General features: G+C 32.4%; 1 long non-coding RNA gene across 7 annotated transcripts in view; it reads left to right on the top strand.

Moving 5' to 3' along the window:
• The window catches only part of LOC117655539 (uncharacterized), a 94309-nt gene that overhangs the window by 36353 nt on the left and 31439 nt on the right, over positions 1-26517 (top strand). For 5 of the 7 annotated variants that reach the window (XR_004588706.2, XR_004588705.2, XR_004588708.2 and 2 more), the window contains 2 exons: positions 18363-18571; positions 20657-20781. The exons of 1 other annotated variant lie outside the window; for it this stretch is intronic. This is a non-coding gene — a long non-coding RNA (uncharacterized LOC117655539). Of the gene's footprint in view, positions 1-18362; positions 18572-20653; positions 20782-26517 lie in introns of all 7 variants that reach the window. One more of the 7 variants, XR_004588703.2, reaches the window with a different exon arrangement.

Below are 26517 nucleotides of genomic sequence, written 5' to 3'. Positions count from 1 at the left end.
TATTTTCTTTCGGTAAAGAAAATCCAGTTCCATTCATGGAACAAATATCTTTTATGGTAACTTTCTTTGCATGAGTCTAATAGGGGTTTCATACAATTATTAATGATCAGAGCACATTAGAAAAGGCATTACAAAATTACGTTTGGTTTTTCTATTCCTTTATTCAGGATCGCCAGTATGGAAATTACTGTTTTTACAGCAATGGAACATTGAAATGCTATTCTAACTGACCTGTTTACCATGGTCGTTATAAGACTCTTTGTCATTTAACTTAATATTTTTAATAACACATAATTTTATGCTTGCTTATATTGAATACCACATCCAATTTTTAAGCATGTTCCTTCACTTTTAAAATGTTACTCTGGAACTGTAACATGTACCCTTTATATCTAATTGCGGTAGATAATTTGGAACCTTGAACAGAGTTGTCCCTAACTTGAGCTTACGTGTTTTATTTATCCTTATTTGTATACCACCTCTTCTTATGATTCAATCTATTTACAATATTTCTAATACAAACCTTTCATTACCAAAAGAAGGTATTGTTTCTTACCCTATAATTGCTAGACTTGATACCATATATGAATGAATATAACAATATCATATATTATAATAGTGAAATTGCTGTCAAAAAGGATGCTTGAATATCTTGATTCAGTGATACTCTAATAGAGAGATCTAAAAGTACTTTCTGGTTTGGAATGCACATGGCATATGACTTAGAATCAATTTAGGTAATTACAGTGGTCAGATGAGAACACCGTAAGATGACCATACTATAATAAGATTGAATCACCTTTGATTTGTTTTTCTCAGCTCTTTATGTATGATATGCAGATTAGATATACTGCTGTTCAGCATCTAGTGAAGTTCCCCATGATGAACAAAATTATAGCATTTGTTATGATATTCTATTCTGAATAATTTTCAACTAAAATTTTACATGGTATTGTGATATAGGCTACAAGTTGTCAAATCATTTATCTGATCATTTAATAACATTTAGTAATGTTATAAAAAGAATTATTCTTTTGTGTTATGTATAGTCACATGTAATTATATAATTCATGAAAGAACATTGTTTGACTAAATGAGCTATAAAGCTCTACTTCCATTTCAACCAAGATGTTATATGTAAATAAACAAGGTTCTAGATTTTTAAAAATGTAGCCCTATGCATTTAGGCTTCTATACCTCAGATTTTCCATATTAACCCATGAACAGAGAGATAGAAGAGCTGCATGTTATTAGGGATGGGTCAGAGGTGCAGGATTTTGGTGCCTTAAAGATGTAACATGTTTTCTTATTAAGCAATGAGTAATGGAGAATAAATAAGGTGACTTCAAGAAAATGCTCTTAAAATAATTTGAGGTAGCAATATGAAATCACACAGAATTAAACATATTTTTGGAACACTTTTAAATGGTGTCTGGTGAAACCAGACAGAAGGAAACATGAAGTATCTTCCAACTCTTTGTTTCAGTGAAGAGTTCATGATTACCTTGATTCAATAGATTATATCTTTCAGCCCCAAATATGATAATCAGTCAGTTGATTAGGTATCAAACTAATTCATTTGCAAACTCTCTTTAGGCTAAGCCCATTATTTTCTTGTCATTTATTCTTGTCAGTCCACATTTGCCTCTGCTAACTAAAAATTCACCATAATATACCTGCTGATTGGCCTCTGAATTTTGAAAATAATTATTTTTCTAAGTTTATTTTTGTCTTTTATTTTTTCTTGTTTAGTTATGTGAACTACATTCAATAGCTTCAAAGAAATAAACCTTTGACACTCACAAAAATAGGCTATGTGGTTTTTTATTTACAAAAAAAAAAAGCGTGTTGCTTAAAGATTTGGCCATTGCCTCATAGATTATTTTCTGAAATTATTTCTTAATTTAAAAAAAAAGATAATGGCATAGTTTGTGTTAAAAAGCATCTATCTGGAGGTAATGTATGTTATTTCACCTTTAAATATTTGGAAAATCTCTTCCACCTGATCTATATGTTTGAGGTATATCTATGTTTAATCAGTTACTATGGCATTTAATCTGGCCAACTTTTCAGTCCTTGGATTTCAGCTTAGTTTTCCACGCCACAGCTATTTTAAGTTTGGCTGATTGGCTGGCTTCTGTCATGAACTAGTCACTTTGCCACACTGATTGGCATATTGACATTATAAATGTCAATCCTTTTGCAGAGAAAACAAAGCCAATGTGCTGTTGTTGAAGTATGCTCTGAACTCTACCAACAAGATCTATGACATTCCAACCATTCCAGTATAACATGCAAGAGATATGTTGCCAAAATGGCTGTGATTCTTAATCTTAAAAAGTTGGTTAATATGTTGTGTTTTTATTTAACATAGCAATTAGGTATAGGACAGACCACATGATTCTAAATAGCAGTACGAACAGAATATCTATATCTATCTATCTGTATCTATATCTCATCTATATCATCATCTATCTCTAGTGTGGTGAGTGGCACACAGTGGTTAGAATGCAATATTGCAGGCTAATTCTGCTGACTGCCGATTGTCAGCAGTTTGGCAGTTTGAATATCACAAGGCTAAAGGTTGACTGAACCTTCCATCCTCCCGAGGTCAGTAAAATGAGGACCCAGATTGTTGGGGACAATATGCTGACTCTGTAAACTGCTTAGAGAGGGCTATAAAGCACAATGAAATGGTATATCAGTCTAAGTGCTATTGCTATGTGACATAAAAATACAACAATCTGATAAATCATGGAGATCACAGGAGTAAGATCAGTGAATTATGGTAAAATTGTACAGTGAGGTATTCAGCATCAAAGAAACTAAACTTAATTTTTGCAAAGTAGTAATGATGATATAGGGATGTAAATACAGTAGTGCAGTTTGAAAACCATAAGTTCTTCCAAAAGTTAAGCTAAGCAGCCTCCAAAATGCTGGGTAGAAAATAACAATTTTAGTGAAACATTAATTTAGGTATGAAATTTAAACCTAATTAGAATCAGGTCAAAATTAATTAATTTAAATTAGATTTATGCTGACTTGGCCTGGTCAACTCACACACCAGATATAAATGAAACACATCTCAAATTTACAAATCCTAAAGATTAACGGTTTGACTTTAGTGTTCGATGCTGTAAGTAAATTTTGCCAAATGTTTTGTCTGCATATGGGAGAAAAATATTTCATAAGTTTTACAACAAAAATATGATCCAAAGGAAGTTCTAGGATTTGGAGTTCTTCCTTAGTTTATGTCATTTAAATTCAAGTTCTTCGCTCTATGATGAAATCTATGATGTCAATTGATAATCCGGGTCAGTTAACAAATTTGGAATTAAATCAAGATTATGTTTTCAGTTGTGATTTATTTTTATGTTGTCTATTGAATTCTATATATGAGAATGACATGTATATTACAACACAAATTGATCTTTTCACAGGCAATTTATCACTTTTCTTATATAGATATTCAAATGTGCATATAAATTGAATTTTTCATATATACTGCATATATATATATATTATAAATGTGTGTTTGTTTGTTGCCATGTCCTGTTTCTACCGATCATCTTATACTAGTAATACAGAAAAATGCAAACAAAATATATAACTCTGAATTTACCGGACATCAAATACCCTTAGTATATATAGGGTTATAAGCTTTTTGATGCAAATGATTCTCATTCCAAATCATTGCATCCCTAGGTGATTTAATGTTTAATTGTTGATAAACATTGGAATAATATAGATTCTTAGATGCAGCCACTAGAGAAAAATAGTATAATGAAATAATAACATATCAATTCAAATTTCTTCCACATATTTTGAAACAATTCAATAGTCCTCTTGTTATATTTATAGCCCCACATTGGCATTTAAAATTATAGATGATAATCTCATAACATTTTAAAAAATAAAAAGGCATTTAACAAGAATTTAATAAAACCATATCTTATTTAGCTGAAACATTTGCATTTATCTCAAATAAATGTTAACAAATTCTTGCACAGTAGCTTGTCTGAAAGAATAGCCTGATTTTCCTTTCTCTGTGGAATTCATCATTTTTTTTAATGTGAAATGTACTTATGAGAAATTTACAAATTATACTCATGAAAAGTAAAGGAAAGTCAATGGGAATGCTTCTCGTAGGGTTCAGTATATTAGTATATTACAGTAGAATGATTCATATTTAATGTCTCCATTAGGTCTTTTATCTCCTGAATATTTGCCCTGGGGACTGGTTGGGGAATATATTTTTTAGAGAAAGTAAGTTTTTTCAATGTTGATTTCTTGGCAGGACTTGTGAGGCATATCATATATATGGCCTTTTCCATGCATATAAGCCTAACAATATTGATGGAAAGATATGATATTTTCTAAGTATCTGGAGGAATCCTTTAATAACACGATGGCTTGTTTTAATTACCTATATTTCATCTGAAGTTTGAAATGTTGGCAATGTAATGCTTTATAATATGTAATTCTGATAAACAGTTTGACATTTAATGTAAAAACAAGTAAGTTTTATTTATACAGAATAAATTAGCAGTTCCTTAGAAAAGGAGACTTTATATGCCATTTTTACAAATATTTTATTTTACATTTTACAATGTATTTTACAAAAATTATGTTAGTTTCACCATTTTAGCAATATATTAGAAATATCTGTTGTTCTCATGGAAACAAATGAGAAAATAATGTTTATGTTAATTGCCATAGTATTTTTAATGAGTTCCTGGAAAACGATAATCATATTATTTCATATTGCTATATTTTTATTTAGATTTCTAAATCCCCACCTTTACAGTATATTTTTAAATGAACATTTAAAATGTAAATGGTAATATGAGGTACAACCAGCACAAAGAAATTGAATGCATAAAAGAATCAATGTTCTGATGAATAATTATTTAATAAATGATATAATGTTTTATGTATTGTGATCATATTGACATATAGCCACTATTTTTCTCTGCTATTTTTGTATCTATTCATTTTTTATTTTAATAATTCCAGAAATAAAGCATTAGATATGAGTTAGAGAAGAATCAGATTTTTTAAAAACCTGGGCCAATTCCATTTGTGCAGTTTTGGTGGATTAATATTTTAAAAAAGAAAAGATTTCTGTTGGGATTTGCTGGTCCAAATCCATTTTCGTTTCAGTATATGAAATGACAGTGCATTCTTGATGTCCCAATATTAATTTGTCAGGCATGCATGTATATTCATTTGCCAAACATCAACCATTTTTGGGGATTTCTATTAGCTTGTCTCAAACTGCAGGCAAGCTAAATTTCTCTAACAGGCATCAATTCGATATATTAAATGCCGGTTCTGCCCTAGAAGACATATTGATTTTTTTTTTTCTCAGCAAAGTGACAAATACCATTTTCATGACCATAATAGAGATTGATTACAATTTTATAGAACACAGGGGGAGTTGATCTTGGTGAGACAGCTTGAGGGCATATCAAAATTGAAGAAAATCATTTGGATTAATAAAGAAATTAATTAATTCATGGGCTGCTGATAAAGCTGACAATGGAAACTACAGCATGGTCATTCATGAATACTGATGTGACTAACATTGCTAGTGACTAAAAATTTAGGATAATTTTAAAGATAATATGCTTAACCCTATTTATTTTTTTTAATTTAAAAATGCTGTATCCTGAAATATTTACTTGTTTTAATGTGGCATGAACTTTCCAAGGCAATAATGCAGATGAATCAAGAGGACATAAAGACACAAACATAAAGATATTATTACACATAAACTATATATCATGCCTATGAACTGCATCCAGAACATTTTCTCAGCTCTTTATCCCCATATATCAGGGGTCCTCAAACTATGGCCCGCAGAAGCCATTAATCCAGCCTGCGCAGGACCATCAGGCTGTCCCGCTCACATCGTCCCACCTACCTGCCAGCCCCCATCTGCCTTCTGGAGGCTGAAGAGCCCAAAAACGTTTTGGCCTCCCCAGCCTCCAGAGAGAGGGAGGGAGGGAGAGAGAGAGAGACACACACACACACAGAAACAGAAGTCCCCCCCCCACCCCCCAGGCAGCCATATCCCTTCACTAACCTGCTTTCCACCCCCAGGAGCATAACAATTAAAGTTTAATTTGTGTGTATTGTTTAATGGTCTGCTAAATTGGCCACATCCACTCAGTCACATGACCACCTAGCCACACTCACCCAGCAGGTCCGGGCTCCCAACAGTCTTAGGGACCATGAATTGTCCCCTGTTTAAAAAGTTTGAGGACCCCTGCCATATATCTATGGGTAGTTTCTCAGTTGAATTCTGTCTGTTGTTCTTATGTTTATTCTCATTATTTTTATTTTATCATCTATCTGTCTATCATCTATCTATCACCTCTATTATCTGTCAGGTTGGTCTAGTGAGAGTGACTGCCTTAAAATCACTTTGTGGCTTTCATGCTTATAGAGTAGGGCTGTCAATTTCCCAACTCGCGGGCCAGATGTGTCACACCCTGGCCACGCCCACACCCAGTTTAACGAAGGGGGAAAAAGTCCTGATACATCACATGATGTTGCCATGACAATGTGAGTTTGACACCCCTGCTTACAGTACTAGAACTCATAGTCCTGTTTTTTAAACTAGCACTTTCGCCACTACACCAAACCATCACAAATTTACAAATTTTCTGCATTACATGGACAAGTGATTTAGCATTACCATTTACAACCCCTCTTCACAGAATTGAAACATCACACAGTTCAAAGTAGCAATATAGTTTATCATGTTTTTCCAGATCCCAGATGATTAATATTAAAAATACTTAGTGAAAATTAATAACATTTTTGGAGTTGCTAAAATCCCCTATTCCAAATTAAAATCAGCCAGAGTTATTTTATAGGTTGAAGAATGGCCAATTGCAGTTACTCTAAAATGGAAGCAAAAGTGTGGATAAACAGGCTACAAGAAGAAGAAGACTGTTCCAAGGTTGGCCTCATTCTTATTGAATGCAAAGTGTGAACTGGTCCAAGTGCACCAAATACAGAAATTTAGAATGTTGAGGTAGCATGTCCACATTTTCACACAAGTTCACCCAACGTAATTTATTTATTTATTTATTTATTTATTTAATTTGTATACCGCCTTCTCCCAGAAGGGACTCAGGGCGGTGAACAGCCAAAATTAAAAAACAGACAAATGCAAAAGTTAAGATAATTAAAAGAATTAAATCATTGGCTACCCAATTTAAAACCCCAAATCCATAAAATTTAAAATCCCAATTAAAAACCATTTAGGCTAGGCCGGCTTGATGAAATAAAAACGTCTTCAGGGCTTTACGGAAGGTCCGGAGGTCCGGGATCAATCGTATTCCAGGAGGCAGCTCATTCCACAGGGCGGGTGCCCCCACAGAGAAGGCTCGCCCCCTGGGGGCCGCCAGCTGACATTGCCTGACCGACGGCACCCCGAGGAGGCCCTCTCTGTGAGAGCGTATTGGCCGGTGGGAGGTTATCGGTAGCAGCAGGCGGTCTCGCAAATACCCTGGCCCTAAGCCATGCTTCTCCCCCCCCCACATCCTTCAGGCCCTTATCAGTTAATTGAAAAACTGTCTAAATGGTATTAAGATATTTGTCTATCTGCGAACAAAACAACCTTTTTCCTTATTAGAGGGAATCCAACAGAAACTTCATGTTGAATAAAAGGAACAATGTAATCTGAGCATCATTTCTCAACCTTTGAAGAAGTGGTCTTGATAATAGACCATATTAATTGGGTAATCATAGTGGTTTATAATCCGTGCATGTGGCTTGATGAAAAACTACAAATGTGACGTATGGAACATACATGTTAAGCATACATGGTTACAGGAGATTGAGGGGGAAAGGAAGTACTGAAGAAATTTACTGTCACTGCAGTAAACCAGTGCTGCTTAGAGATCTACTGAAGTAAGGCTAGCTCTCTCTGGATTATAATCGTATGCTTGGTTATCCTTTTCAAAAATTAAAATTCAGTGGGAAATAAAATACAGGTAATCAAATTTCATTGGGTAGTTTTATAATGACATTCTTTGGTTAGCAGAATAATGTCTACAAAACATCATGACAACTAGATAACCATAATTTCACATTGGTTTTAGAATCAAGTAATATTTCAGTGAATGAAAAAAAAGTATTCATTGCTAAATTCAATTTTATTGTTATTTATTATCTAAAGCAGCTGATACATTTTCTCTTCTGTAAGCAAAAATACTTTTTTAGAATCAGAATACACTCTCTTCTCATTTAATGAGCGCACTCACTTCCAACAACTTGGAAGTGATTGTTAACCAAAAGATCCATTAGTGAACACATGACAGAAAGATAGGGAAGATCACTTGGTTGTTGCCATCTCATTGAGATAAATTTCTTTGGTATAGTATCCTGTGCCTGACATGGTTTTTTTTAATCTTTCCTCACCTCACAGAGCAGAGAGATTGCTTAAACAAGCTGTTACTTCCTGTGTTGCTTTTCTCCATAGCTTAGCAGATCTCTAAAAATGCAAGTTAACAAGTTCAGCACTGTGAATTAATTAGTGAGAACCTTCCAGCAGCAGACAATGCTGCCTGAAACTGACAAGACTGTAATCAGTTTCGCACTGAAGGCTTTTGTTGTCAGCCACAAAATGTGATTGTAAATAGGAGCATTGAATGGAAAATTATTTTTATTACCATTTATTACCATTATATTTGTGAATGGCTACTAACCTAGGTAGTTGCTAAATGTATATGAAGTGTGATACAGAATGAATTTGATCGACCTACAAGCTGTTCTTAAATCTGGTTAAGAAGAATTTAGTTTTTAGAACATAGAATCAAAGGGCTGGAAGATCTTAGTTCTCAAGGTAGGAGACCTTACATCATCTGGGTCAAATGGCTGTCCAGTCTATTTTTGAAAACCTCCAGTGGTAGAAGACATACAACTTCAGGAGACAACAGGAGACAGGTTGTTCCATCTGTAGATTGTTCTTCCTGTCAGGCAATTTTTCCTTAGTTCTAGGTTGGGTTGGGTTTCATTCTTATTAGTTCTTCTGTCCTGCCTTTTGGTGCTTTGGAAAATAAGTTGGTCCCCTCTTCTCTGACAGCCCCCCAAGTACTGGAAGACAGCTATCATATCATCCCTAATCCTTAGCCTAAATGTACCTACTTCCCTCGTTCATCGTATGATTTAGCCTCCAGACACGTCATCATCGTTGTTGCTCTTCTTTGCACACTTTCTAGGATCTCTTTTATATCATGGGAATCAGAACTGGGTGCAGTATTCCAAGTGTGGCTTTACTAATAAGGTAGAAAGCAGTACTATCACTTCTTGTGATCTTGACATTATCCCTCTGTTGATACAACCTAGGACTTTATTGGCTTTTTTGGCAGCTGCAGTACACTGTTGGCTCATAATGGTCCCCTATGACACCTAGATTCCTATCACAGGTACTGTCTATTCTATACTTCTACATGTAGTTTTCCCCGCCTGAGTGCAGGTTCTTATTTTTCTCACCACTGAATTTCAGTTTGTTGGATAGGACCCAATACTCAAGTCTATCAAATTCCTTCTGAATCTTGAGTCTATCTTCTAAAGTGGTAGACATTCTCTCCAGCTTGGTGTCATCTGCTAATTTGATGAGTTCCCCTTCTATCCCCTCATCTAGATCATTTATGAAGATATTGGGTCCATTTGAAGAGTATTGTGTCCAAAACAGAACCTAGAGGTACCACCATTGCATATTTTCCTCCATGTAGATGCAGTTCTATTGAGGATTACAAGCTGGGTGTGGTCAGCCAGCTGCAAATCCATCTGTTGATGATGCTGTCTAACCAACATTGCTCTGACTTATTAAGTAATACAGTGTGATCTATTTTGTCAAATGCCTTAATGAAATCCAAATATACTATGTCCACATAATTTCCCTGATCCATTAATTTAATCAGTTTATCAAAGAAGGCAATAAGATTTGGCTGATACAATCTGTTTTTAACAAACTGGCTTCTAGTAATCACCTTGTTCATTTCTAGGTGCTCATAAATCTGTTGCTTGATTATCTTTTCCAGGATTTTCTCAGATATTGATGTCAAGCTGATTGGTCTATAATTTCCTGTATTCATTCCTTTCCCATTTTTGTAGATTGACACCACATCAGCTCTTTCTTAGTCTTCTGGTAGTTTTTTCTCTGTGCCCTAATTCTTTATTCAAATGCTTACACATTTGTTTATAAAAATTAGATACTACATGATGTACATTAAATTACTATGTTTAATTTGGTATTTTGTGCCTTGAACCAGATAGGTTAATTCCTGGTTAAAATTTAAATACACTTTTAAATATAAAATTGCAACACATTCTTTATTTTTTTTAAAAAAACTATAGATGTAATTATACGAAGCATTCTGTCCAATTTTCAGGTCTCTCTCCATCTGTGATAAAACACAGTAATAAAGTTAGTTTTATACATTTTATTATAAATTTGGGGGTTTTAAGGGCTTTTACTGAAATCATTTAAGATTACATCTTCGAAATGAATTTCTCTAACAGTGGCAGCTTCTGCAACTTTGTTTGATATCATTTGATTTTATAAATTGCTAAGTATTTGTTGTAGTTATGCTTTGTAAATATAAATCAAGTTTGTGTGGATGTAATTTTGGGCAATTAATGTTGTGATTACATGTTAAAATAATCCATTCCCCACCTCGTTTATTTATGATTTATATGATTCATTGAAAGATTGGCCATGTGGTTACTGAATATTTAACACCTGAATCCTGTAATAGGTGAAGGGCTCTCACAACAGCCTCTTTAGACTTATTTAACTTGGACCAATTACTAGCTGAAGATAAACTGTTCAAGGACTTGTATTTGCAGACAGTAGATAACAGGGAAATCAAATGTATCAGCTGAATACAGATCTATAAAGAGATTGTTCTATCAACTAAAAAAGAATAAAATATGTAATTGCGGATATTACTCCCTCTTTCTAATAGGGTAACAAGAGCAGCTGCTGTTGCCATATTAGTGTAAAAGAAAATATGGGATGAAATGAAGAAATACATACTGCAATTTGATTTGTGACTAACCAGTTTCAAGTTCCATAAACTGGTTAGACAGTTTAGTTACCTTAGCATTATGGATAAGAAGTCAAGTCAGTTTGTATGTGGTTTATTTATTAATGGATTTATGTCCTATGTTTTCCCTGAGTGCACAAGACCCAGTTTCAGTCCTATAACAAATATCTTGTAGGGTGGATTGTGAAATACTAAAGTCAGCTTTGAGGTGATTGGGATTAGAACCTTGACCTCCCCATTTCATTATGTTTATGTTTAGCTATGCTATGCTATGCTATGCTATGCTATGCTATGCTATGCTATGCTATGCTATGCTATGCTATGCTATGCTATGCTATGCTATGCTATGCTGAAGTAGTAGGCGTGAGCTTAAATGGACTCCAGAGGATGGTAGAGGACAGGAAGCCCTGGAGGAATGTTGACCATGGGATCGCGCAACTAACAACAATAACAACAAATGTTATGTTATGTTATGTTATGTTATGTTATGTTATGTTATGTTATGTTATGTTATGTTATGTTATGTTATGTTATGTTTGTTGTTATTACATTATTTATAATATTTATTGTATTATATTTATTATATTATATTATTATGCCACATTACACTATCACTGGCTTGCAATACAGTGTAGCACCTAAATACAGGTACATCTTTATTAAACAACATAGGTATTAGGGGCAGATGGATAGCACATTAGAAACCATAAGATTGGTTGCAGCTTAATCATGGCTAAAAAAAAAGGTTCAGATTTGGACTGAATAAATGCTACCAAATTCAGCTTAGGTCCTGAGTTTCACTTGAGATTTGTACCTCCAGTCAGTAAGACAGGAAAATACAAATAGTGTAATTTTATTTCTTTTAAAAATTGGAAAGGGGTAACATCCAGACATGTCCTGAGAAAAAGAATAGAAATAAGTGAAGAGGTTTTGGAATTACTGCCTGTTATATTCTTATTTTTTTTAAAAAGGCAAACAATAGTCATTTTGATCTCTGCATAAATATTTACAATTTTCTGACAGATTGTGTCTGTGTAGGGAGAGGATTGTTTTAAAAAATGAGGTTTTTTAAAACAAATGGGTTGTTAAAAAATAATCCCTTAATATTTGGCAGGCATCTTTAAAAACACAGCACATATTGTGAAGATATCTTTTGAAAAACAATCTGCTAAATTACAGCCAGAATTCTGATACAGATTTACAGAAGTCTCACTGAAAATCATCGTCTTAATTATACCGATTAAAGTTTAGTAACTTTCGGTGGTCTTATATATTGCGATCTAACCCAGAGAAACCACCCACAGTGTATAATTAGTTTATGATTTTCATTGTTTTAGAAGGATAATTCCTACTGAACATAGTGGAATTTTCTTCCTATAAACATCTATCAGTAGGGGCACACTGGCCGAAAGGTGTATGTGTGTGTGTCTTTGTAGAAAATTCCATTTGTCCATCATTACTAATACCATATCATCAACACTATTGATTATAGCATTTTTAAAAAATCATCTTACAATCATACTTGGATATTGCAACAAAACTGAGATGGGTCAACTAGACCCATGGATGGATATTATTACTGAAATACTGGCAGGTATGCTATGATGGAAAATGTTAATACATGAATATGGTTCCTAAGGGACAATAATAAGACTTTTGCATTTTCATTTTTTTTACTAAACAATTTGTAAAATTGGATTTAAGGGACAAAAATATTGCATCATTAAAGAGACATTTGCTCTAATTTACCATTTTGTTTTTAAAAGAAAATATATGCTTTTGGGACACCTTTTGTGCAAGCAGGTCTTTACTGCATGAGTAGCTATTTTTCCTTCCAGATGGATTTCCTGTAGGTTTGACTGCAGAATAGCAGGTGTACTATTCCAAAGTGTCTTTACAAGTGGCACAGCAGGATCTCTGCCGTACATCCACAGGAGACTGCTCATCTGTTTAATCCTTATATTTTAGTCAACCTTCCTTATTATGTGTGCAAGGCTCTGACGCTCAGCTGGATTTTGACACTCAGAATGAATTGATGGAGCTCTTTGATCTTTCCAGTGTATTGCATCTGTTTCATCTTTCATCTTTCCTCACTTTTTATTTTAGTTTTATTTTTTCATATGAATTCATCAAATTTTATTTGTTCTGCTTCATCTCCCAACTAATCAATTGGTATGTATGCAGTTTAAAAATATACAAGATGACTAAAAATGTTTGTTGAGAATAAACATTTTACAGGAGCCAAGCATATTACATGAGAACAGGAAGCATTTCTTAAAATATACAATTAATTGCACACATTTGATATACTATCATCAAAATACTTATTAGTTTCATTTGCGTCTTTTTTCAGTACATGTATGCACATATTGACATACACGTTCATTTGTTTTGGGCACTGTTGGAGTGTTTAAACCAATTAGCTTTATATGTAAGAAAGTTCTTAATGATTTTAGGATTGTAGCCTAGTAGAGTAGGGTGTATTCAGTTTACTAAAATTATAAAGCTTATAATAAAGAATGGGTTAACTGAGTGTTTGTATTCACTTTATTCTTTTTCTTCTATAATTTGAATCTACTGCAGTTACTGATACTGTTATTCCATGTAATTTCTACAGAGGTGAGATAGGCATCAGCTTCAAATAAAAATGAAGATTGGCACTAGTGTATTTTATTTGTACTGAACCAAACATTTCTTTTTTTAAAAAAAATTGGCAGTAGTACAGTTTTATAATCTATTAGAAAGAATCCAGCTTTGAAGGTTTCTTGAAGGGTTGGGGGCAGAACTTTATAGCAAATTTTCCAGATGTCTCTTTTTAGATTTGCATTAGAACTTCAGCTCAAGGACACATCATTCTGCTTTTGAATAAAATATACATGTAGTTGCAGCAGAAGGGTCCATGTAGTAGAATAAGTTATGAAATATGATCAACAGTAGAACTTTTCTTCCTTCTTGCCGCAATCTTATAAAAAAATACATGAAACTAAGACTTATAGTAAGTAGTTAGAGTTAAATCCTATGGCAATACTTTTGAGCATATTTAAAATCTCTCAAAAATGAGTTTTAATTTGTTTCTTCGATTTTCATCCTGCCTTTTCTTAAGGAAGAAGTTCAAACTTCCCTCTTCTAGATTTCACCATTACAATAATTTGATAATTTGATCAGACAGACAGCTACTGGTTTAAAATCATCAGTGACCTTCCATGACCAAGAAAGGACTTCTACCTGATATCTCTAATTACACTCCAACATCATTATCACTATAGTACACTTCCTTTCTATACTTTCAATGCAATCCAGTATGTATTGGTAAATAAATAGAAGTCTCTTTCCATTCATGTCAAATGTAGCTGATACCTGCAATATAACTACATAAAATCAAAATTATGAACAAAGCAAATGGATAAATACAAATATTTCACACATGTGTACCGAAGCAGATTATCAGAATGAACTGGTAATTTTCTGCAGTTGAAATACTTTGGGTTTTTTTTCTTTCATTCAGTTGTGTCTGAAACTGGATAAGTCCCTGCAGTTTTCTTGCCAAAGTTTTGCCAAAGTGGTTTGCCATTACCTTCTATATGAGATTTAAATATCAATTATGCTGATAAATAAAATATTTCAGATCCCAGTATAGTTGTATACTATAACATACTAATTATTTGGTTTATGCTGGCATTTGTCTTAGAATATTTTTTAATAATATTCATTATAATAGTGAATTGACATTTACGGCTCCTTGTATAACTGTTGTGAGATATTTTGAAGCATCAATCTCTACATTACAAATATAAATTCATTGATTATTGGGACTTTTTAAAAATAAAAAAATAGTATTTTCAGATTAAAAGCCTAAATTCAATATAATTAAATATATTGAAATGTGTTTGAATATTAGTAGCTCGGTTTGGTAGTTAGGCTGTTGTTTGAGCTCTGAGCTTGGCTATTTAGTTGCATAAAATTAAATATATTGTTTCAGTAACAAGAATAATTAATATGGGATAATTCTACTTGCTATGGATGCATTAAGCTAGTGAGCAGTTTCTAACATGGCTACAGTGTTGAATAAATGTGTGATCCCATTCAAACCCACTGAATGCACATTTTGGAAACCAGTATTTCCATGCAACGAATGCAACTGAGAACTCCAGAAAAATGGAATTCCTCCCTCAGTTCCAACGTAACATTATTTCGTCCCTTATAGGACTTTCAATGGAGTTTGGGGGCTTTGCCTTCTCCTGGTAGTAAGCAATTTATGTTACATTTAAAAATACTATAGTGTTGCATACTGAATGTCAGTTGCTAAATACAGATTAGAAGAATTATAGAATCACAGAGTGAGAATCGGCTTTTTATACCACTGAATCCAATTTTCTTAGTTTTGGAGTTGAAACTCAAGCATTGCCATCAATGCTATCAAGGTTCTGCTTGAATAAATCAAGTGAAGGAATCAATCACTTCTCAGAATAGTTGGTTCTGTTTTTCAAGTGTTTTACTCTTTGGGAATTTTTCTAACACTGAAATAGAACTGTTTTTCTATAATTTAAATCCATTATTGTGTCTTTCACTCTGCAACAATAGCAATCCTCCTTGAATTTCGCATCCTTTCAGATATTTGGAAAGTGTCATCATCATACTTTTGCATGCTTTTCTTGTCAAAGCTAAACATTCCTAATTCTTTTTATCTCTCTTCAGAGCATTTTCTTTCTAGTATTCATTATGAGATACAACTCTTATTTCCAATAATTTGGAAATAATATTTCTGTTGATGCAACCTGTTTTTTTCAGTCATATCACATATTAAACTCATTCTCTGTATAAAACTAACTGCTGTTCCAAGATCTTATTTACTAATCTAGCATCTCTCAAACTATACCTGTATATTTCACTTTGTTTCCTAAGTGCAGAACTATTGTTTTCAACTGATTCAATCTAACACTCCAGTATAATTTTGCAGTGAAAATTCTTAAAAATGTAGAATAGTATTGGACTGAACCTTATGGCATTCAGCTCAATATTTGACAATGATTATCGTGAATCATGAATGAAAGTTGGATTTTCACTTAATTATCAGGGTTTGCACCCTACATTTAATAGAGATCAATGCATAGTTCCACTGTGTTATCACAGAATTGTGACACTTGGAATTCACAGTAATCAAACAATCAACGGACACCCATGTATGGAGGTCTCTTTTTGTGCAAAAAAAATCTCAAGAACTTTTCATGTAAAGTGTTTACTATTAATAAAATATTTGGCTGGGTATTATGGGAGCTATATTGAAATCTGTATGGAAGGCTACACATTGGGAAAGGATGTAATATATGATTACAGATTATTTACATTTTAGGTTATAAGTAATCCATTATTTAATTTCCTGTATATTAATTATGAGGCATTAGCTTTTCACCTGTGGAAGATAGAGACATAACATTGGAAATGTAATACCATCCTTTTTACTTTATGTGTAATTCTTTTCAAGACTTCTATTGTTAAAAACATTTTCCCTTTCTTGGAGATACTATTTCTTTTTTTCCCATATGTATTTGATTATGTATATATTTCAGCAGTCAAGGTTTCAGTGAGTTCTTCATTCTATATAGGATGTATGTGGCAATGATTTTTGTAAAATATGTTCTGCTATCTTGTGGACTACAGTGATATAAACTGAATATGTTAAAACATTGGGAAGAAATGATGACAAACATCAATGAGTGAATATACGGAACAATATTTTGTTGAAAGCAGTGTGCTGTTTTGTATAATCTTAAAAATAAAATCCAGCCTATTTACCAGACAGTAAACTCAGTGAGGTTTAACATGAATAAACGTTGTTATTTGGCATAGTTAGGGTACATTTTTATCCATAATGCACAGCTTAATCGAGTTAGTCAATTCAAATTAATACTGCTGTTTACTTGGCCTATTGTTTATTCTGAATTTATTTAATATACTTTTAAAAATTAGATAAATATTCTTATGTTTAGTAATTACCAATGGGTAATTAATTAGGGATGAAACAGGCTATTTTGTACTTGTATGTTATTTCATCATTAGTCTAATGACTAGTTCTTTGTAATATAAGAATTTCCTTTAAGAATTCCTTTCTTTTATCTTTCCTTTCTTCCTTCTTTTAGTCATGTCCCATCTTCTAATTATTCTCAAGAAAAGTATAATAAATTTAATAGTTTTATGACAACTCTAAGTAAATGGGTTGTCTCATAACCCTACAATTATTTAAGAGAAAATATAGTGCTGAGGAATATTTTGATTCAAAAATGTGAATTATTGTTGCAATAATGACATGTTAAAGTGGAGTTTCACATTGTCACTTTATTCATAACACCTATAACAACTGCTAATATTGTAGATCATCCTGTTTATTCAAGGTGTTTTGTTTTTAGTTATTTTTACATAACCTAGTGTAATATTTTTATGATTGGTTCTTTATATTTTAACTACATTTTAAAATTATTTTATAGTTTACTGAATGTATTTTTTTTTTTTTTTGATAATTTTCCCATCAGAATCTTACAGTATTGACCTTCCTTCCTATTTGAAGTAAGCAATATATTTTGTAGCTTCAGGAGTAAAAATAAAATATTACCTAACATATCACATCCATTTAGGAATGTAACTGATAGAATTGTAGTGCCCTTTGCATTTGTAAGAATTCACAGACAATCAGTCTAGTTAAGACAGAAGGTACCTACAGAGAAGACATTAATAGAAGCCTATTGCTTCTGTGGGTCCAATTAAGACTATCTATTTGTTAAAGCAACCTCTGGATAGAAGTTGGAACACCTATTTTGTCCATGGGAACAGCTTGTGTCATAATTTAAAGGGTAATTGTCTAGATGCTCAAGAGGTTCTGTCTAATTTCTAATTTTTAAGTGTGTTTTGTTAATAATGTTAGCCTTGAAATCTCTCAGTAGAGGTTTACATATGCATCATAGTTTGAACTTGAAGCCTGTTTTTGAGATATGGATGTGCTCTTGGTCCCAAATCAATCTTGTCATTCCTTAGCAAGCAATGAAAGATAATAAGTACTATTCACCTGATTGCCTTCCTGCTCTGAGACAGCTGGTGACGCTTGTCTTCCTGATAACCAGGACTTTCAGATCTAAGGCAGGGATAAAGAAAAGCTGGGAGCTTGCTGAATCTAAATTTGACAGTCGATGGCAGTGTTCAGGGGTCAGGAGGGATAGAATCTCTGACACGTATAAGAAAGGAACAAAATTTATCTGCTCTGGTTGCAATGATTAGATGTCTCGTTGTCTGGCTTTCTTATAGTGGATGATTGATCGTGCCCGCCAGCTGCCTAATATCATAATTAACAAAGTTGCTACCGTGTCTGAGAAGTTTAATCGAAAAAAATTGCCAACAGTGTGATGCTGTTGTTACCCATAAAGATCAGAAGCAGGGCAAAGTCGACTTTTGGACTAATGGAGCTGCAGAACTATGTGGGCAGAATAAGAAGTAGAGCACCTGAATGGATAATGGTATGTGCTTTGTTTCTGAACTGCATTGTCCATATAGAGACAGATTTTAGTTTTCATTTTCAAGATGTCATTTGATATAACTCCATTAGTGTTTGATGCTTTCTTGATGTTTACTGTCTGCACAATTACCATTGTTAATTATGTTGTGAAATTATTTTTTAAAAACAGTTGCGAATGTGGTAATTGTTGCCATGGTTATTCTACCCCCCTCCAATTACAAGCATATTCTCTAGAGTTTCCACGTTTTCTTAGAATGTGTCGTGCAAAAAAAGTAACATAAAATAAACATGAAAATATAGTCGGTGCCTATTTGTAGTATGCTAAGGGATGTTCTCTGGTTTATATATTTAGATATTTGACTATGGTTATAGAAGTTTCTAGCAATATCTGATTTATAATCCTGACTCTAAATTCCCCAGATCATTTAGGGAATATCCAGCCATCTCATTACTTGATCTGAAATCTTTATATGTTTTACTAGTGAAACAAATATTCCACTGTGTTCCTTCTTTGTTGGTGTGTGTGTGTGTTTGTGTGTGTGTGCTTTTTTTCTTTGTAAGCTTTATTTGCTAACTCGGTTGTCCCTGGAGTACCTGTGATATTGCCATTCCAATATATGACAGGGAATATTTCAGTGATGTGTATGCACATGCCATATATAACAAAGAAAAAGATAAAGAATGTGGAATTGTAGAAAAAAAGACAAAGGAAACAATAGCTGGTTTATGGAACAGCACATGGAAAATAATAATAGGAAAACATTTAAATCCTATACATTTTCCTGCAGATTAGATTTAATGAAGCACATGGAAAAAGAAATCTTGATTTGGCGGACTGATTAATTGTGAATTATTATTGTTAGAATTAAATTATATATTTAATGGAACATGTTCCTATAAGGATACAGTTTAACTAAATATGTAATAATCAGTGTGATGGAAGATAGTTCTCATAAGAAATATATATCTGAAAATTATTATTTTTTATACTTTATTTACTCTGTTCATAATAAAAAATAGAAGTTGCTATAGAATATATTGACATTGACTATTTTAAAAACCTTAAAATATAAAAGTATCTTCAAGTAAAATTAAGTTAGATAATTTTACATGGTTTAATCAAATTTATAAAGAAAATAATTAAAAGTGATGCCTAGTAGTTTTCCTTTTCTCAGCCTTTTTTTTTTAAAAAAAATTCTTTCATATCATCATTAGACAATAATTTTAACCTTCCTTAACATTTTTATTGTTTGGCTTTGGTTTAAACAAATCAATACTTTGTTCTGCCTGGAATAAAGAATTGTATAAATAGAATAAGGGAAAACAGATTAATGATGCAAATTTCTATTTGCAAATTTCAAATAGAAGGAAAAACGTAAGTAGCTAGAATAAGTATATTGTTACTTTAATCAGCACTCCCATAATATTTCATGTAATTGAAATTTAGTGTATTGTTAAAACTCAGCTGGAAAACCAAATATCTATGGATATTAAAGGAATATTAAAAAGGGAGGTGGGTGATAGGATTTTATGAGGGACTGTATGTTGGAAGTTTAACTTTGGTGTCAGTTTTTTTTTTAATGTTTATGGTTTTAATGTGCTTATGTATTATGTTGTTTTATTATTGATACTGTTTTAATTGCTGATAGGGAGCTGTAGAGATATAAGATATAAGATGGGAGGCTATATAAATGTTTTAAATAAATAAATAATAGTGTGTGTCATCACAAATGTTTCTGACTTTAAATAGGGCTGTTTTGGGGGTGTATGGCAGTGAACTCCTAATAGTTTCAGAGGAAGTAATAACTTCTAGGAATATGTTAACGGGGAATGTGCTAATATACAGATTAGCAGATTAGCAATGTACTATTCAGCATTGAAATAATAAATGTTCCCTAGGTGACAGAATCTGCAATTTTTATTGGTGATTAAAGTTTGATGAACCTTTCATTAAGCTTTCAGAAATTAAAACCCAATTCTAAAAAATGAGCTCAATATAATTTTCAAATACAAGAAACAAATGTTTATGATCAAATTTTTAAAGATATTTTAATTTTCCCTTTTTCTTCTTTATTTCAATAAGAAGATAGTATAATACAAAGGACTATGACGCAGTCCGAGCTGCGTTACCAAAATTGCTTTCTAGAATTCAGTGGGAAAATATACCTGCAAAGGAATTTCAGAACTGTGGCTGAAATGATTAAAAAATAGGTAAGAAAAAGAATATTACTTTTTAAACTGTGTTCTTGTATTATTGGTTATTGATAGACTAAAAAAGAAAATATATAATTTAGTCTGTTTTAATATCAGTCTCTGAAGCTATTACATGATACCAGGATGTAGCATAAAAAGAACTATGTCCCAATTTAAAATGTAGTTTTATATTCACATGAAGAAATACTATTGAATTTAGAGGGACTTAAAAAAAGCATATAAAAGATTTCCCTGATACGCATATGTGTACATTGATTTTTGTTATTGATATATAAAGACTAGGAAGAAGTCTAATAATTTTATATTAATTATATTTATACAATTCTATATAAATTACAGAATTTTTGAGGTTTTGAGATTGACAATATATTTTAGCACTTTACATTTTTAATAGGAAGAGTTATCTTATATGAAAAACCTTATTTGTTTTGCAGCAATATCACAATAATATTTCCATTTCATTCAATCTTTATTATATTGGATTTGTTACCTATTTACCTATCAGATGTTTAATCAAATCAGTCAAAACTATTTATTTATTAATATCACTCAAAACATTATTTATTAACTTTGGAATGATTCTTAGATGGATTTTATAATGTCTTGAAACATGAATTTATGCCCACTTTCCCAGTTTTCAATTTAAAGTAAAGTGGATATTAAAGATATAAGGAAGTGATCATGTTGTGTGTAAAACTCACTGACCAGATTTTTGCTGTACTTCACTTTAAAAAACCACAGTATTTTTGTATTATTATTTCACACTTTCTCAAAATCTAATGCTTTTTCAAAATAGTAAAATGCTTGAAAATTATTTCAAGTTCAACTAAAACAAGTTTAAAAAATTTTCAAGAGTACTCTATACTGTTTATATATACATTCTTATAATCTTTAAACCTCTAATTACTACCTGTATAACATGCTGCAGTATTACTGATGAATCGCTCCTGAATTAGTCAGCTTTATTCCTTGTAGTTTTAAATTCTGAAGTGCTTTAATTACTTCTTTATTATTTTTTGAAAGAAAAATCTGGTATACAACTAAGAAATGAAAAGTTCTATTGACTAATTACTGTATGTCATTTGGAATAACAAATTCAGCATTAAATCCACAAAGAAGTTTTTAAATAAAATTATAGAAAAAGTTTTTGAATTGGATCACTTCAGAACAAACCTTTTCTTGCTCACAGCATAACAGCATTTTTATATACAGTTATAGAGTGAAACATTAAGTACTATAAGAAACTACAGTTTTAGTTCTGTTTTTGGATTGATAGAAAAGCAGTATAAGAGCGCCTAGAATGGAAAACAAGAAACAAACCAGAAGAAAGCTAGATAAAAAAATCTTGCTAATTGAAACTTCATTTTTCCATGTGCAAAGATCGTTAATTTTTTTTTAAAACAAGAAAAATAATTAAATCACAATAACTTTAATGTCTATAGATGTATACATGTATGTATGTATGTATGTATGTATATATATATATATATATGTATGTATATACATGTATAGTCTATAGACATACCTTCAGCTGAAAATGCATGTTCAGTCCGTAAAATAAATCCTAAATATCAGAGGGAGAAATTTATAGATCCATGAAATAGGCCTGTCCAGTTCAACTGTACAACTAATTTTCTCATTGATGAAATACAGAAAATTCTGCTCTTTATCTATATTACAAAACAAAGATTCCTATTTTAAAGGTTAAAAAGAGCAGTTATGAGCCAATTTTAATATCGGCGTTAACTTCACTGAATACTTAGTTTCTATCTTTTTAAATATATGAATGTTATTAAAATGGTAATAAATATGCAGTCTTCTGCCCTTTCCAATTTATTTCTCTCTTTCATCAAAGTTGAATTCCCAACTACTGCCAAGGTAGAGAAATACTTGGTACTGCCGTGTAAATGTTAAACAGCCTGAGGTGGCAGCTATCTTCTACCTAGCCCTTCTATTCACTCTTAAAATACCCTCTCAGGAGAAAAAAAAAATCTTCTTACAGGATTCCATGAAATATGACAGAGGAAGGAAACTACCTTTCTGGAAGAGTGGTTAAATTGCATGGGGGGTGGGGAGATTTCAGGATAGTGAAATAAGAAAAAATATGTACTTTGAAGTTTATATTAGCATCATATTTTAACATGAGATGAAAACTATTGGTCTAGAAAGTAGCATCATTGAATCCAATGACTTGTGGAAGGGCAGAATGGCATAGGTTCCACAATTAATCCAAATAATCAGGTTCCTGGTTAATTAAACTGTATTGCTTGTGCTTATTTTCTTGAAAAAAAATTCACTGAATTCTGCAAGCTTATTTCTGAGTGAACATGAGTAAAACCATTGATATTATTTTTTACCCATTACCCATTACATATAACTGTCTTTCAATTTTGGTTGTTTTTCCCCAAATGTTTACTTTTTATTTTAACAGTCTTGAGAAATTACATCTAAATTAGAAAATTAAATATTTATTTGTGTATATGCTCTTAACAGTTTTAACCATTCTACTCAAAACTGTTATACTATATTTAATTTAGTATGAAAGTATCATTGCACTTTGATAATTTTCTGCATATCCTAGCATGATTATCCTCTCTTATCCTCTCATGCATACTGTCTTCAGCATATGGATTTGTAACCTGACTCATAAAAGTTTACAACATTATTTATTTACTTCCCATTTTTATAACTTTTTTCTAAAAGTACCACATTTTGATTAAAATATTATGACTGAAGCCCAATGTGACATAATATTGAAGGTTTTGGACTGGCATCAGGAGAAACCTAAATTCTAATCTAACATCAACCATGGAAGCTCATTGGGTAACTTTGAGCCAATGATTCTATCAAAGCCCAACCTGCCTTGCCTGGACTCATGGCTCCTGTTTGAGGAGCAGATAGCAATAATGGCCAGAAGGGCTTTTGCACAACTTCATATTATACTCCAGTTGCATCTGTCCCTGGAGTGGGAGGCTGGGCTTACAGTTACTCACGCCTTAATTATCTCCTAAACTGCAGAATGCTTTACCTGGGGCTGCACTTGAAGTGCATTTAGAAGCTGCAGCAGTTACAGAATGCAATAGGCAGTTAGTTGTGTGTTTTCTTCAATCAGCACATAATACACCAGTGCACAAAAAGCTGCAATGGTTGCCAGTATACTTCTGGGTTCAGTTCATCATGCTGGTAATTGCAGTAAGGCATGGTAATTCCTGACATACAGCCGATTGTGTCTATCTGTTCCATTAGGTCCATCAGGACAGCCATGCTACAGGACCCATCTATCAGCTTCATTTGGCAAGATCTAGGAAAAGTTTTCTTATGGCCACCTGTACAATCCCCTGTAGATTACATTAGTCCCAATCCTGCTGGTTTTCCATAAGGCTTTTAAAACAGGGTTGTGTCACCAAGCTTGGAGATCCAGATGTGTGACAGAGCCGGTGCAACACTTGTATTCATTTATTTGCTGGTTGTTTTGGTTTTCATCTTGCCTGTTTATTATGTATGTGTTATGTAAATTAAGTATGCAAATTATGTATTAATCTTATGTACTTTATATGGTGCTTTTTGCTGCTGTTAACTGTTCAAAATCATGAATTTGAGATGGACAGCCATAAAAATTGAAATATAATTAAGTAAATAAATATACAGATATTGTATAACGTAGGAAAGATGACTGAGTAGTAGACACCCCACATTGCAGCAAATAAGGGTTCAAATCATTCTGTCCCCTGTAGATGTAAGTGGAACCACTGAAATGCGTATCTCCATAATTTATCCCTTGCAGGTAGTTCTAAGAATACCATGGTTTGATAGAATTGTATGTTGCAAAGGAGTAGAGCAATACAGAGAAAAACTTGAAGGTCTGCAAAAACATCATGTAAATATCCTCCTAGTTAGAAAGAAACTCAAGATTTCCCTGCTTTATTCTTTTTCATATAAGAGATGGGAGAGAACTGTAAGGCTTTCAAAATTCTATTATTGTACTCTACAGTAATAATTCCAATAGTCTTTGTGGAATCTGTTTCCTGACCTGGCCAATTTCAAAGGGATGACAGAAGAGATCCAAAATGAACATAAATCTGTTATTTCCTGAAAAGAATAATTCCCTAGTAAAGTATGCTAAAGGTATGGCAGCTGTTTCATAAATCCTATAATGTGGTATGATATCATAGGACAATATTTATATGTAATCCCATATTTGAATTATCATTTAACTTGACATTCAAATCTTATCCCAAAGGTGCTTAAAAATGTTGGCTTTTTAAGTGTCTAAATTTGGATAGAAGTAGGCTTTCCAAATAATTTTTTTTTAAAAAAAACTGGCTGGCATGGCTGACAAGCCCTGTAAACAAATAAACAAATTACTACTTTTTGATGGAGTCTAAATAATGCTTTTATTTTGTTGCACGACTCAGTTGTATCTTCATACATCAGGTTCATCTGTAGCAGGAATGTTCACTCTACTGCTTTACAGAAGCTGTCCTGCATTTTTTTTTTTTTTTTTTTAAATTTGATTTATATGCCGCCCTTCTCCGAAGACTCAGGGCGGCTTACAATGTGCTCAGCAATTTTGAGGGAACTATACGTTTTGTGCAATTCCATGCAGCTGTGGAATATTCATGAATGGTTGACAAAGGTTCCTGTGATTGGCCAGATTGCTTCATTTATTTAAATAAACATATAATTTCTTTATTTAAATATTTGCTGTTCTATAAAGCTATAATTCTGTTAATTGCTGAAAGCCAAATTTTATACTTATAAAGAGAGGATGAAAAAGGAGAATGCTAGATCTAAGGGGAGGATGAAACATCTAAGATTTCTCTAGTGTGTAAAATCATGGTTGTTTATTCAGAAAAGAAAACGGCCCATTCAGTTTGTAAAGAAACATTGAGTGCATATATAACATTCCTAAGTGCATTAATGATAATGTGCTCAAAACATTTCCTTGACAGTTTTCAGAGGAACAATTTAAGAAATTAAATAAGAATTTGAAAAGTAAAAAAAGAATAAATACAGATTATGTGCAGCTAATGAAAAAAATGACATGCTGTTTTACAAAGAAATCAATTCAAGCTTATATTGATTTATTATAAGAACAGGAATTTTCCAGGGATAGTTACGCTACTGAAGTCATTTTAAACATTTGTTCTTTAAAAAATCAATAATACTTTTCATGAATTTTCCCTGTGGAATTCTGGCTACAGTCTGACAAAGGTATTTGTCACTGACAGTTTCCTACTCCCATTTTTTTCCCTAATTTTTGGGAACATAATTGAATGTGCTAAAAATTTCAATTATTGCAATCCATACAATTTTATTGTAATGAATAAAAATAGAAAGTTGAAATCAGAAGTTGTTTGAATAGTGTTTTTATTTCTAAATATATTAGCCAGAAGTTTGAGTAGATATTCCTTCTTTGCTAAACTTATTTTCTACCTTTCTAAGGTGTGGGGGGTAAAAAGTCAAATTGACCACTACAGTCATGTAGTTGAAGTTCTCCGACTTTCTGGCAACACAAAAAAAATTATGGGGCTATGATTACAAATTGTGGTGCCATGTTAGTTTTTGTTTTAAACTCCCCTGATGACACTGTATCTTTCTCTCTTATACTCTACCTTTGTCTGCTGATCATTATAAGCGGATAAGCTGCACTTAAGTAGAGTGGTTTTCTTATTATAGTATAATTTAACATAAATATTTATATTTTGGGACTATTCTGTTGCCTTTTTATTT

Source organism: Pantherophis guttatus, chromosome 7 (assembly GCF_059756535.1).
Source record: "Pantherophis guttatus breed Tessera chromosome 7, ASM5975653v1, whole genome shotgun sequence".
In the NCBI taxonomy this organism is placed as follows: Eukaryota; Metazoa; Chordata; class Lepidosauria; order Squamata; family Colubridae; genus Pantherophis; species Pantherophis guttatus.
Note: the sequence above shows the minus strand (reverse complement) of the source record. Positions and strands in the feature narration are given on the sequence as shown.